Genomic DNA, 15621 nt, shown 5'->3' with positions numbered 1-15621 from the left:
TGCGACAGCTGGCGACTCTGCTGGGGACATAGAGAAGTTGACCTATGCTGGTCCATCTTCCCTAAGCGAGTCTCTCCTAGCGCTCTCTAGGTTAGGGTTTTGGTTGCTTTTTGCTGTGTTTATTTATTGCATTCATTATTTACTGTTTGCATTCATTGTCTATTGTTCGCATTTATGTTTGTAATTATGTTTGCATTCATTCATATTCATCTGCTGGTTGCCTGTTTGTTGGGATGGGATATTTTGTGAGAAATAAGCCCACTACCCAGGCTTGAGTGCACACATAGGTGTTAGAGTGGATAGTCATGAGGCTTGCGTGGCATGTTGCTACGTTAAGTCGTTCATGAGACCCACATTCCAGACGAGGTTTCTGTTGGATATATTTTGTCCTATGGATGTTCCATAACGACAAATATTCCTTTAGAAATCGTCGACTCTGGTGACCATTTCCCGAGAACCCAGTCGAGGCCTCTCCTCCGAGATGTGATTATGTTAGCTCTGGTGGGCGCATTCTCGCTGCTCAATCCGAGGACCCCGAGACTGGGAACTTGCTATAGGATATCCTGTTGAGGGGAGTCAGCAGAGGTCTTTCGTCCCGTAATAATACCAAACCTTCAGTGGTAAACGTATTATTCTCGACTGAAGGGCTGAAACTGACAAACTTCTGTTCTTAGAACCTACAAGTGAGGAGCAGTCCTCATGGTTTGTACACGGGAAGCTGAGTCCTGTTTTTTGCTTTTTACTTAATTGCTTTGTTGTTATACAGTGACGATCCACAGGCTTGTTGTGGAGGTCATCTTTTGATGTACTATTGGCTAAGACCTTTCTTTTTAAATTTATCTGTATGAAGACCTTTTCTTTATTGTATCTTAATCTCTGAATTTTATCTATGGCTCGATTTTCTCGTGAGACTGGAATCAAGGATGTAGAATACTCTTTTGAAGTGATAAACATGTCATTGCATTAACATTTCATTTTTGCATATTCTCGCATTACAGGTGTTCTCAGGCCATCTTCTTACCTTGATTCCTGTGTCCAGACAGGATAGCTGACCAAAGGCCGCACCGCTACTCAACAAGGCTCAACCATCAACGCAACATGGATCAGGTTCAGGCCGAGTTGGCAGAAATGAGGGCAAGCATGGCCCAGTTCATTCATATGATGCAAGGGGTTGCACAAGGCCAGGAAGAACTCCGAGCAATGGTCCAGAGGCAAGAAGCTACATTGCCACCGCCCAACCAGCCTCTGCAAGAAGGAAATCCAGTTCCTGAGGTCCCTGCCGTTGCTATTCCCGTCAACGACTATGCTGTAGGTGAAGAATTGAGGGGTATCCGAGTCAACGGTCAACCGATTGCTCCAGATGCTGTTAGTCCCAGAGTCATCCATGCTCCGGTCCGTAACAGGATTCCAATTGTTGACAGACAAGAGGATTTGTTTACTATGCTCAGTGAAGACGACAACATGTTGGGTAGAAATGATGCGAGAGATCGCAAAGTAGAGGCCCTAGCTGAGAAGATCCGGGCAATGGAATGTCAAAACTCCCTCGGTTTTGACGTTACAAACATGGGTTTAGTTGAAGGACTTAGAATCCCGCATAAATTCAAGGCGCCGTCATTTGACAAATACAATGGTACCTCCTGCCCTCGCACCCATGTGCAGGCCTATTACAGAAAAATATCCGCATACACTGACGATGAGAAGATGTGGATGTATTTCTTCCAGGATAGTCTATCTGGGGCATCCTTGGACTGGTACATGGAATTGAAGCGGGATTCAATTCGGTGCTGGAGAGACCTGGGTGAGGCCTTCCTCAGGCAGTACAAGCACAATATGGACATGGCTCCAACCAGAACTCAGTTACAAAGCTTATGTCAAAAGAACAATGAAAGCTTCAAAGAATACGCCCAGAGATGGCGCGAACTAGCTGCAAGAGTTCAACCCCCTATGCTGGAAAGGGAGTTGACTGACATGTTCATTAGCACTCTTCAAGGTGTCTACATGGACCGGATGGGAAGCTGCCCATTCGGAAGCTTTTCTGACGTCGTGATCTGCGGCGAAAGAACTGAGAGCCTGATCAAAGCTGGGAGGATCCACGATACTGGTTCCTCATCGTCATCAAAGAAACCCTTCTCTGGGGCACCTCGCCGTAGAGAAGGAGAAACCAATGCTGTACAGCACAGAGGGAGTGCTTACAGAGCCAACAACAGGGACCAGTATCGTCCAATAGCTGCAGTGACCATTCCTGCACCACAACCACGTCCACAACAACAACAAAGAGTTCAACAACAACCACAACAACCGCAACGACCTCAACAACAGCAGCAACGTCCTTTTCAGCAGAGACAGAGGTTGAATCCTGATAGAAGATTTGATCCTTTGCCTATGTCGTACGCAGAGCTACTACCCGAACTACTCCGGTTAGGGTTTGTAGAGTTGCGTACGATGGCAACTCCTACCGTACTGCCACCCGGTTACGATGCAAATGTAAGATGTGACTTTCACTCTGGGGCACCAGGCCACCATACTGAAAGATGTCGGGCGTTTCAGCACAAGGTTCAGGATCTGATTGATTCCAAGACAATCAACTTCTCTCCGGTTCCGAATGTGGTAAACAATCCTATGCCACAACATGGAGGGCATAGGGTTAATAACATTGAAGATGGAGAAGCTGAAGATCTGGTTGTGAATGTTGAAGATGTCCAGACTTCCTTACTGATTGTCAAGGGCCGATTGTTGAAGGGGGGTGTTGACCCGGGCTGTAATGAAGATTGTGTGGGCTGTTCAGAGGTTGTCAACGGTTGTGACCAGTTGAAGACTGGTATTCAGAGGTTAATGGACGAAGGCTGTCTACAGTTTAGCCGTGCTACCAGAGATAATGGGGCAGTGTCTACTGTCACCATTTTTTATAAGCCGGCTGAAGGAAGAGGACGTGGGGCTGTCAGTACACCCACCACCAGCAATACTCCGGTTACCATTTCTGCTCCGGTAACCATCAGAGCACCTGCTACTATTGTTGCGCCTGGCAGAAGGCAGAATGAAAATAGTAGGGCTGTGCCCTGGAGTTATGACAACGCCTATCGCCGGGATAGGAGGGCTGGTAATCAGACAAGGCCAATTGTTCAAACACCAGTTACGATCAGTGCTCCTGTGAGGATCCCTGCTGTTACAAGTCCTGTGGTGGACAATGTTGGAGGACAGGGAGGTTTCACAAGGAGTGGACGACTGTTTGCTCCTCAGCCTGTGAGAGATGCTGCTGCTGAGTCATCTGCAAGGGCTAAGGGCAAGCAAACAATGGTTGATGAAGAACCGGCTCAGAAGGAGGCTGAGGGTTCTTTCCAGAAAGATGTCGAGGAGTTTATGAAGATCATAAAGAAGAGTGATTACAAGATTGTTGATCAACTCAACCAGACTCCGTCGAAGATCTCAATACTCTCTTTGCTGATGTGTTCTGAGGCACATCGGGACGCCTTGCTGAAAATGCTGAACATGGCATACGTCCCGCAAGAGATATCCGTCAACCAGCTGGAGGGTGTTCTAGCAAATGTGAGTACCAGGCACGGTGTAGGTTTCACTGACCTAGACCTAACGCCTGAGGGTCGTAATCACAACAAAGCCTTGCACATCACTATGGAGTGCAAAGGTGCTGTACTATCTCATGTGCTAGTGGACACCGGGTCGTCCCTGAATGTCCTTCCGAAGCAAATATTAAAGAAAATCGATGTTGAGGGAGTCGTGCTCACTCCCAGTGACCTGATTGTGCGTGCATTCGATGGATCCAAACGGTCTGTGTTTGGTGAAGTCACTTTGCCAGTGAAGATAGGTCCAGAAGTCTTCGACATCGTGTTTTATGTGATGGACATTCAGCCTGCTTACAGCTGTTTGTTGGGGCGTCCTTGGATTCACGCCGCTGGAGCAGTCTCGTCGACTCTCCATCAGAAACTCAAGTATGTCTGGAACGGTCAGATTGTGACCGTCTGCGGTGAAGAGGAGATTCTGGTGAGTCATCTTTCCTCTTTCAAATATGTTGAGGTGGATGGCGAGATCCACGAAACCCTATGCCAGGCATTTGAGACTGTGGCATTGGAAGGTGTAGCTTGTGCAGAGCAGAGGAAGCCGGGCGCTTCAATATCGTCGTACAAGCAAGCCAAAGAGGTTGTTGACTCCGGCAGAGCGGAAGGCTGGGGCAAGATGGTTGATCTTCCTGTCAAAGAAGACAAATTCGGCATTGGGTACGAGCCTCTCGCAGCAGAGCAGCATGTACAAGCAGGTCCGAGCACCTTCACCAGCGCTGGGCTGATGAACCATGGAGACGTCTTTGCTACTGATGGTGAAGATAGTGGTTGTGATTTGGATGTCTGGGTCCGCCCTTGTGCACCAGGCGAGGTCATCAACAATTGGACGGCAGAAGATGTAGTCCAAGTTACTCTACTGACAGAGTAATTTTCTTTTGTTTTTATCATTTTGCATGAAAACCCTACGTTCTGCCCAAGGCGTAGTGGTTCATTGTAGGGCCACATCATGTTCAATGTTTATAAATAAAGGACGTTTTTTCAATCAAATTTTGAGATCTTTGTCTTTCTATTTTCGGTTTTCCACTTTTTCAAAAAAATAAAATGGTAATGTTTTTGTTTTTTGTGACTTTATTGAAATCTTTTTCTAAAAAAAACAAAACATTAAACATGCAGAAGTGATCTTTTGGCACCCACTGTGAACGACTCTGTTATGGCTCAGTATGATTTCAACAATCCCATCTACCAAGCTGAAGAGGAGAGTGAGGAAGACTGTGAACTCCCTGCAGAATTGGTCAGACTACTGAAGCAAGAGGAAAGGGTCATCCAACCTCACCAGGAAGAGTTGGAAGTCGTCAATCTGGGTACTGAGGACGCCAGAAAAGAGATCAAGATTGGGGCTGCTTTAGAAGACTCTGTCAAGAGGAGGCTAATTGAGATGCTGAGAGAATATGTGGAAATATTCGCCTGGTCATACCAAGATATGCCGGGTCTGGATACAGACATCGTGGTGCATCGGTTACCTCTCCGAGAAGAGTGTCCGTCGGTCAAGCAGAAGCTTCGCAGAACTAGTCCTGATATGGCTGTCAAGATCAAAGAAGAGGTTCAAAAGCAGTGGGACGCAGGTTTCCTGGCTGTTACCAGTTACCCACCGTGGGTTGCCAACATCGTTCCAGTGCCAAAGAAGGATGGCAAAGTCAGAATGTGTGTCGATTACCGGGATCTGAACAGGGCGAGTCCGAAAGATGATTTCCCATTACCTCACATCGATGTATTGGTGGATAATACGGCTCAGTCCTCGGTATTCTCTTTCATGGACGGTTTCTCAGGCTACAACCAGATCAAGATGGCGCCAGAGGACATGGAAAAGACGACATTCATTACACCTTGGGGCACGTTCTGCTATAAGGTTATGCGATTTGGGCTGAAGAATGCCGGTGCTACCTATCAGAGGGCAATGACGACTCTCTTTCATGACATGATGCACAACGAAATCGAAGTGTACGTGGATGATATGATTGCGAAGTCGCAGACGGAAGAGGAGCACCTGGTAAATCTGCAGAAGTTGTTTGACAGACTGGTCAAGTTCAAACTGAGGCTGAATCCGAACAAGTGTACGTTTGGGGTGAGGTCCGGGAAGCTCTTAGGTTTCATTGTCAGTGAGAAAGGGATTGAGGTAGATCCAGCAAAAGTCAAAGCTATTCAAGAGATGCCTGAACCGAAGACGGAAAAGCAAGTCCGTGGGTTTTTAGGGAGATTGAACTACATCGCAAGGTTCATATCTCATCTAACTGCTACATGTGAACCTATTTTCAAACTGCTCAGAAAGAATCAGGCGATCAGATGGAATGATGACTGTCAGAAGGCATTTGACAAAATCAAGGAGTACTTACAGAAACCTCCAATCCTGATACCTCCAGTTCCAGGGAGACCACTGATCATGTACCTTTCAGTCACCGAGACTTCAATGGGGTGTGTATTGGGTCAGCATGACGAGTCTGGTCGAAAAGAGCATGCCATATACTACCTAAGCAAAAAGTTTACCGACTGTGAAACCAGATATTCACTGCTCGAGAAAACTTGCTGTGCTTTGGCCTGGGCGGCTCGCCGACTAAGGCAGTATATGTTGAACCATACTACTCTGTTGATTTCTAGGATGGATCCTGTGAAATACATCTTTGAGAAGCCAGCTCTCACCGGACGTGTTGCCCGTTGGCAAATGATCTTAACAGAGTACGACATTCAGTACACGTCGCAGAAGGCCATCAAAGGTAGTATTCTGTCAGACTATCTTGCCGAACAACCGATCGACGATTATCAGCCTATGATGTTTGAATTCCCTGATGAAGACATCATGTATCTAAAGATGAAAGACTGTGAAGAGCCGCTTGTTGAGGAAGGACCTGATCCTGATGACAAGTGGACATTGATGTTTGATGGGGCTGTGAATATGAACGGTAATGGTGTCGGGGCAGTGTTGATCAATCCCAAAGGTGCTCATATACCTTTCTCTGTCAGATTGACATTCGACGTCACCAACAATGAAGCTGAGTACGAGGCTTGTATCATGGGAATAGAAGAAGCCATTGATCTGAGGATCAAAACACTTGATATATTTGGAGATTCAGCTCTAGTGATCAATCAGGTCAATGGAGATTGGAATACAAACCAGCCACATCTGATTCCGTATAGAGACTACACCAGAAGAATACTGACGTTCTTCAAGAAGGTGAAGTTGTATCACGTCCCCCGAGACGAAAATCAGATGGCTGATGCCTTGGCTACTTTATCCTCTATGATAAAGGTTCATTGGTGGAATCATGTGCCACATGTTGCTGTGAATCGACTCGAGAGGCCTGCATATGTGTTTGCAGCCGAGTCTGTTAATGCTATTGATGATAAGCCGTGGTATTATGACATCAAGAACTTCCTCAAGACTCAAGAGTATCCTGAGGGTGCGTCGAAGAATGATAAGAAGACCCTGAGAAGGCTGGCTGGAAGCTTTTATCTGAATCAGGATGATGTGCTATACAAGAGAAACTTTGACATGGTCTTGCTCAGATGCGTGGATAGACACGAAGCAGACATGTTAATGCAAGAAGTGCACGAGGGTTCGTTTGGTACCCACGCCGGTGGTCATGCAATGTCGAAGAAATTGCTGAGAGCCGGATATTATTGGATGACTATGGAATCCGATTGCTTCAAATATGCTCGGAAATGCCATAAGTGTCAAATCTATGCCGACAAAGTGCATGTACCACCAAGCCCGTTGAATGTCATGAACTCGCCTTGGCCGTTTGCCATGTGGGGCATTGACATGATTGGGAGGATAGAGCCAACTGCTTCTAATGGACATCGTTTCATCTTGGTTGCGATCGATTACTTCACCAAATGGGTGGAAGCAGTCTCCTATGCCAACGTCACCAAACAAGTGGTTGCCCGGTTCATCAAGAAAGAAATCATCTGTCGTTATGGAGTCCCTGAGAGAATCATCACTGACAATGGTTCGAATCTCAACAACAAAATGATGAAAGACTTGTGCAGAGATTTCAAGATCGAACATCACAATTCTTCTCCTTACAGACCGAAGATGAATGGTGCTGTAGAGGCAGCTAACAAGAATATCAAGAAGATTGTGCAGAAAATGGTCGTTACGTACAAGGATTGGCACGAGATGTTGCCTTTCGCTTTGCATGGATACCGTACCTCAGTGCGTACGTCGACCGGGGCAACCCCCTACTCCCTTGTGTATGGTATGGAAGCAGTCCTACCAGTTGAGGTGGAGATCCCTTCTCTGAGGGTATTATTGGATGTCAAGCTGGACGAAGCCGAGTGGATTCGTACAAGGTTTAATGAGTTAAGCCTTATCGAAGAAAGACGATTAGCAGCTGTTTGCCATGGGCAGTTGTATCAGAGAAGGATGAAACGAGCCTTTGATCAGAAAGTGCGTCCTCGGACATTTCAAACTGGCGATCTAGTTTTGAAGAGGATCCTTCCTCCCGGTGCAGATAACAGGGGCAAGTGGACTCCTAACTATGAAGGTCCATATGTTGTGAAGAAGGTCTTCTCCGGTGGAGCCTTGATGCTTACAACTATGGACGGTGAAGATTTTCCTTCCCCTGTCAACTCAGACGTAGTCAAAAAATACTTCGCGTAAATTGACCCGCTGGACAAAAAGAACAAAATAGTCCAGGCAAAAATGGGCATCCCGGCGAACCAAAAAAACAGAAAGAAAAGGTTCGGGCAAAAGTTAGGGATAAAAATGGAAAAATTGTACACCCGGTAAGTCGAAAACCCGCAAGGGCGGCTTAGGCAAAAATGGGTATCCCGGTGGATTGAAAACCCGAAAGGGCGATCCAGGCAAAAGAGGGATTAAAAGCGAAGACTACAGTCTGAGTCATCTGTACCTCGTCATGCTTCGTCAGCTAACATCTCGACAGATGTGATCGGTCCAGTCATTCTTCTCAGAAAGCAAGGAATTGGGAGGAAACTGATGATCTACGAATTATAACAGAGTTGGGAAACAGTGGATGCCGTGTTCACATTGCCATTAGGATAGTTTATTTTCCTTTTGTGCGCAATTACCTCTTTCTAGGAATTGCTTCCCAATGTACTCGCCTTTTCAGGCGCACTTCCAATCAATAAAAGTCGTTATTCAGATAAATTGCTCTTTTGTTTTTATTTTTACTGTTTTGTTTGCAAAAACGTCCGATTTTTGATAAACATTGCATATAAAAACATGAAGGCTATACAATGACGTGCAGAAAGATTAAAACATTTGAAAATCATTTTTGAATGTCGAGGACACTTGAGCGTATCTTGTCCATATACCCCCTGGGGCATCTGTTGTTCTGATTTGCGGGTCGTCACCTGTGAATATTTTCCCCAGTAAGGTCGTCGCCTGTGAGCATTCTCCAGCAGTGCTTTCCCCAGACAGAATCATTATCCTGATCTATGTTTTGTTTAAGTCTTCCCCAGCGAAGCAGTTACCTCTCCAGCAGAGTTTATCCTACCAGAGGATTGGGTGAGTTATCGTGGCAGATCGATATCCGCATCCCCAGCTGAGTTGTTTTTACTCGTGAATTATGTGGGTCGTCCCCAGCGAAGTAACAAGTTATTCCCCAAAGCAGAGTTTATTGTATCTGAGGTTTGTGTGGGCCTTATCCCCAGAGAGTCTCTTAGTTTATCTCCCCCAGCGGAATAGTGATTTCCTCAGCAGAGCGGTTATTTCCCCAAGCGGAAGTTTTTGTGGATTCGTTGGACTCTCTTCGGCAGACTACCTGTATTTCTCCCTAGCAGAGTTGATTCATTTCTCCCCAGCAAGTTGCCTTGTCTCCCCCAGTGGATTTATACTGTCGGCTCCCCAGCAGTCGTGTTGCTCCCCCAGCGGATCTATCTTGAAGATTCCTCAGCACAGTCGTCCTGTGTATCTCTCCCCGCAGATGTCTTATCATTTTGCATTGCATATAGTAATCATTGCATCCTCAAAATTACGTAGCATTTCCATTCCATATGGAGCATTACGCCGTAAAAAATTCAAACATATGCATTCATGTGTTCGAAACCACATCAGACCGTATCCCCCGGCAGAAGCGGATCATCTTGTTCAACATCAGCACCTCGTCTGCTACGGTTGCTTCGACAACATTCAGAATTTGATTATCCCCACAGAGGTTTATTTCCTCACCCGATGGTGACAGAGGTTTATTTCCTCACCCGATGGTGACAGATAGTCTGTTTCTCCCCAGTGAGACCCCCAGCAAGTGATCAGTCTTGCCTTAATGTATCCCAGATATTGTTCTTTGTGATACCAGTAAGTGTCATGTCAACACCCGCGTGTGTCTTCTTTGTTTGGGTGTCGGTAAACGCCATTGTTTCGGTGTCGGTAAACATCGAGTTCCGCCCAGTCATCGGTAAATGTCTGGTCATTTTTTTGGTGTCGGTAAACGCCATTGTTTCGGTGTCGGTAAACATCGAGTATTTCTGTCAGTCCTCGGTAAATGTCTGATAATCCCCAACAGAAATCCCCAGTAGAGTCATCGGTAAATGTCTTGTCTGGTTTTCAGTTGCAAATATCTGTTTGTCTTTCCCCAATGAATTTCTCATCCCAGTCATCGGTAAATGTCTGGTCTTTCTTTTTGATGTCGGTAAACATCATCTTTCGATGTCGGTAAACATCGTGTCTCACCCAGTCATCGGTAAATGTCTGGTCTTTCTTTGTTCTCTTATCAATAAAATCAAAATCCCCAGAAGTCGTCGGTAAACGGTTTGTCTGGTATCGCCACAAAGATTTTGTTCCTCCCCAAGCGGAGATGTCATCGGTAAATGGCCCAGTTTTCTTCGATATCGGTAAATATCGAATTCCCAGTTGCAGCAACCATCGGTAAATGGTCTTGCTGAGTTGACATCGGTAAATGTCCAGTTTCTTTGAAGCCACCATCGGTAAATGGTCTCGCTTCCTTTCAACATCATTTGTTTCCCAGCCGCCATCGGTAAATGGTTGTGCTGAAGTTGATATCGGTAAATATCAAGGTCCCAGTTTTAACCATCGGCAAATGGTTTGGTTTTTCAGAAGTCTGTTTTTCCCAGCCGCCATCGGTAAATGGTCGTGCTGAAGTTGATATCGGTAAATATCAAGGTTCCAGTTTTTCAACCATCGGTAAATGGTTCTGCTTTTCTGAAGCTGTCATGCAGTTGTCATCGGTAAATGACGTGGTTATCTTTGTTTTATATCCAGTCGGTGCAAATTTCTACGGTTCTTTGGTATTCAATCCCTGTTTACCCTGAAAGCCTGACAGCCGTTGCTATCATCCGTTCGGGTTCCCAGCTGATTGAATAGGGGCAGCTGTAGCACCTCAAATTTGCACCTAGCATTGTACATATCATTTCAAGTTAGGTCATAGCATAACATAATCCATTGCATAACATTTGCATTGTCCTCAGTTGCCTCAAGTGCAAGCAAGCAAGAATTTAGGTCAAACTGATCAGGAGATCAGTCAACTAATCAAGCAAAGGTGTTTCTCAAGGGATCAAAGCCTTAGGGTTCGTCCAACAAGTTCACATGTCTTGGAGTATCATTTGAAGTGTTCAAGTCAAGGGTTGGATGTTCAGAGATCATCAGTCAATGCACAACCAGGTCAAAACCCTAGACAGTCAACAATCAGTCAAAGCAGGGGATGGTGGCCATTCTTGTGGAATTTGGGCACCATGGTCAATATTCAAGAGTTCATATGTCTTGGGACATCATTTGAAGTCAAGTTCTCAAGGAATTAGGGTTTGGAATTCATCAGAAGTGCACAGTCAAGTCCAAAACCCTAGAAAGTAAAGTTGGTCAACTGTGGTTGATTCTTTGGATTTGATGGATGGAAATGGTTTGAAGGAGCTTATTCATGTCCTAATAAGCCTCATCTATCATGTCAAACCTCATCATGGAAGAAAATCAAGCCAATCAGAAAATTTTCCAGAAATAGCAAGTGGACCTGTAATTTCAACTGCCAAAAATGGAAACTTCTTGATCCTCAACTTACATCATGATACAAGCTCCAAATGAATTTTTGCCCAACATGAAAGTTGAAGATCTTGTTCTCCCATTTTCAAAAAGTCCAAGAACTCTCAAATCCCATGTATGGTTGTCAAGATATGATCCAATCATTTTCATCAATTTTTGAACTTCAACTGAGCATATCGCCCAAACCATAAGGCCAAATTTGGTGGGGTTTTTTCCTACAAACCACATTTTTCACCATATTTCCAAAAATATAAATTTCATGACCTAAAACCTTACCATTCAAAATGGCATTTTTGGACCTTTTTATTTAAATTCAAAGTTTGACTCAAAGTTGACTTTTTGATCCTTTGACTTTTTCTCATTTTTGCCAATTGGGAAATGTTTTAAATCACATTTGAAACTTGTTCAAAGCCATAAACCATAGTCATACCACCATCCTACCACTATTTTGGCCAAAATGCAAATATGGTATTTCTTAACAAATGGAAGCATGAAAGCAAGGCAATGTTAGTAAACCACAAGCAGAGTTCAAACAGCATTTGTGTTGGTCATTTACAGTCTGTTTAAGGCCCAACTCGTGCACCACTTACACCCTCCCATACTCATTTTTATGCCAAATAGCAAAATGCAATTACTTCCTTTTGAACAAAGCAAGTACAGCAGTACATGTACAACCACTAGCAGCATTTTGCAATGTCCTTCTGTAGCCTTTCCAGCCCATTTGAGCAGCAAATACACCCTCCATCATTCACTTGTTCCACAATTAGCAAAATTTGCAATTGGATTAAGATAAACCAAACTTGTTTACCATTCCCTTAAGTGACCTTAAACAGACAATATAAGCTGCATTTTCTGACATTTGCAAAACCCTAGAGAGCAGCCACACGCAGCAAAAAGCTCTCACTCTCCCATTGTGCATTTTGGCAAGAAGAGAATTTCAGAGCAAAACACCAAAGACCCTTGAACAAACCTTGATTGTTCTTCGTTTAAACACATTTCTGAGCTCATTTCCACCATCAAAACCTTGCTGCAACAGCTCTTTTTCACTCTGCTTTTCGTCAAGCTCAAAAATGGCAAATCGTGATTCATCCAACTCCATGCATCCTTGAGCTAAAGTCATCCAACCATTCATCCTTTCCAAGCATTTGAGGCATCTGTCTCGAGCTGTAACTACCAAAACAACACTGCACATCAGTTTTCTTAAAAATCAAGTAAGCAATCGACTTCCATTATTCTCCATGCTATGCTATGTTTCAGTTAGTTTGTGTTGTGCTGATTGCAAGGAACTTTAAATGGTTTGAAATGATTAAGTATGATGTAAGATATTTGGATTTGAAGTATGATGTACAAATGCATTTGCCTTCGATTCATGATGGATAAGGTGTTTTAAGGGAAACCATGCTTTGATTCTTGATGTGTGTTGAATGCTGATGAGATTACCATGCTTGATTGCTGTTTTCTGGAATTTTTGTTCATGGTCGATTCATGATGATGATGATGAATACTGTTGCATAACTCTGTCCAGAAAATCTCATTAATGCGCTTATGCTGTTGTTGATTGGTGTTAGTTGATGTTAGTTATTGCATGAGCATTGAGGCTGGTCAGGTTTATTTTGTTCATGGTTGATTAATGTTGCTCATGGCCATGTTTTATTGTGAATGTTACTGTTGTTTGGTTGCAGTTTGAGGTGATGATGTTGTTGCTGCTGTTTAAAACCTGATGTTCTGTCCAGAAAAATTCCCATGATTATGTTGTTTTGCTGTTAATGTTCATTGCCATATGCTGGATATGTTTTGTTCATGGATGATTGTTGTTTGAAAGTGAATGCTGCTTGTTTACAATTGCCATGCTAATTGAACCTTGCTGCTGTTAAACCATAAATTGTCCAGAATTCTTCATGCTTGTTTTGATGTTGGTGATAACATGTGCTGCCATGCTGTTACATTGAAACCTCATGACCATGCCTAGAAATCCATGTAAATCATGTTTGAATGCTGCCATGTTAGTTGTTTATTTGTTGGAATCTCAATTGATGGTGATGTTGGTGAACCAAATGTTGAAAACCATGCTGTTACTGCCCTGCTGTTATTGCTTGAACCTTGAACATGCTCAGAGATCTACATGGATTATTTTCTGTTGTTTGTGTTAAGATGCCAGTTGAGTGTTGATACCCTGCTGTTATTTGCTTTGTTGGTCGAATGATGATGATGCTTAATATGTACATGCTGCTGTTCATAAACCCCAACATATTTTCCAGGAATCATGTACATGTGCATATAGGTTGGTCATTATTTCTGCTTGTGATCCCATGATGCATCTCATTACCATGATAATTGTATGATACTTGATCGAGTTTTGTTTGTGGATTACATGAATGTGCCCTGCTGTTCATGAGCTCTCATATTTTCCATAACTCCTATCCATGATGTGTTGGCTGCTTGTTAAATCCATGCTGTTGTGTGTTGTTGTTTGTTTTGTTTGGACGTTGATGAACACCTGCTGCCATGCTTAGAAAATCCATGAGAACTATGTTTGTACTTGCTGCTATGCTGTTGGTCATACTGTAGAATGATGCATAAACCCTGTTGCTACACATTGCCAAATGCTATGCTACATTGCTGCTGTTTTGTTTGGTTCGATGATGATGCATATGCCATGCTGTCTACTTGATGCTGTTATTCATGATTCGATGCTTACAATGCTGAAACCATGTTGCTGCTTGTTTGAAACTCTAGGAACATGTCCAGAAATCCACCTTGATTCATATTATGTTTGTTTGTGTTGAATGCTGTTTGTTCATTTCATTTGGTTACATGTTGATGAATGCATACCATGCTGCTGTTTTGCAAAACTTACCATATCCAGAATTTTTCTCATGACTTTGCTTGTTTTGTAGTTAGTTAATGTGTCGTGGCCTTGATCATTTGTTAATGCTTTTGTGCATGATGCTGACTGTTTGCATATGCCCTGCTGCTGTTTTGGAAATCCATGTGCACTGCCCAGAAAAATCCATTGAATTGTGTTTGTCATGTTTGGTTGTTGCTGGTTAAATGTTATATGATGAACTTGATGCATATACATGCCACTGCTTGAACATTGTTGTTGACACCCTAGGGCCATTTCCCATATTTTCTTGTTGGCTGCTATGGTTCTATGTTGTATGAATATCACATTTTGTGTTACCATGTTGGTCTACATAAGTTTGTTTGAGATTTGTTGGCCATGATAATTGATTGAGGTTGAGCATTTGAGCTGCCCTGCTGACAATCCCTAAGGGTTTTCTAAAAATCAGAATGTCGAATTTCCATTGATTATTTTGATGTTGTTCATGCTGCTTACCAAATGCTATGCTGTTGTGTGTTTAGTGTTTGAATTTAATTACATGATGATGGTTTTATGCTGGTCGAATGTTGTATGAACATGAAGATGTTAATGCCATGCTTCCCAAACCCTAAATGCATGATAATTCCCAGAATGTTGGAGCTGATTGGTTGTTGTTGTTGGTTCCATGCGCATGCCACTGTTCTATTGATATGAGAACCAATCACAACATTTTATTTGCCTTGCCAAAGCTGTGTCGTTTTAGTTAGTGATGCTGAATATTACCAAACTGCCATCATTGACTCTTATGTTGACCAATTGCCATACCATCTTGTTCATGTTTGCATCATAATTTCATCCAATTTCCACAATTTATTTCTCATTCAATTTTCATCAAAAAATTATGATTCTTTTTCCATGATGTTCTTGTTTGAGTCTATTATTTAATTATGAATTTTAATGATTTTTCCATTGGCTGGATTTTTTATGGAAATTATTTTCCCAACATATGTGCATAAATGATACATCTCACCATTTCAATTGTGAAATATTCATGTTATATCCAATGCCTTTGAGATTTTTTGTGGTGAAAATAGACTCCTTGACCTTCATTTCCATATAGACTTTGTGCATTTATCATTGGTGGATTCAGAGTTATGAATTTTTGAAATTGTGTATTGCATTGGGTGTCATACCATGATCATGTATTTTCACAAATTTTGTTCACATGCTTCCTTGCATCCAAATGGCCCCAAATTTTGCATGAACCACTCTTTGTATGT

Source organism: Lathyrus oleraceus, chromosome 7, assembly GCF_024323335.1.
Source record: "Lathyrus oleraceus cultivar Zhongwan6 chromosome 7, CAAS_Psat_ZW6_1.0, whole genome shotgun sequence".
Lineage (NCBI taxonomy): Eukaryota > Viridiplantae > Streptophyta > Magnoliopsida > Fabales > Fabaceae > Lathyrus > Lathyrus oleraceus.
The sequence above is the reverse complement of the archived record's forward strand: the minus strand, read 5'-3'. Positions refer to the sequence as shown.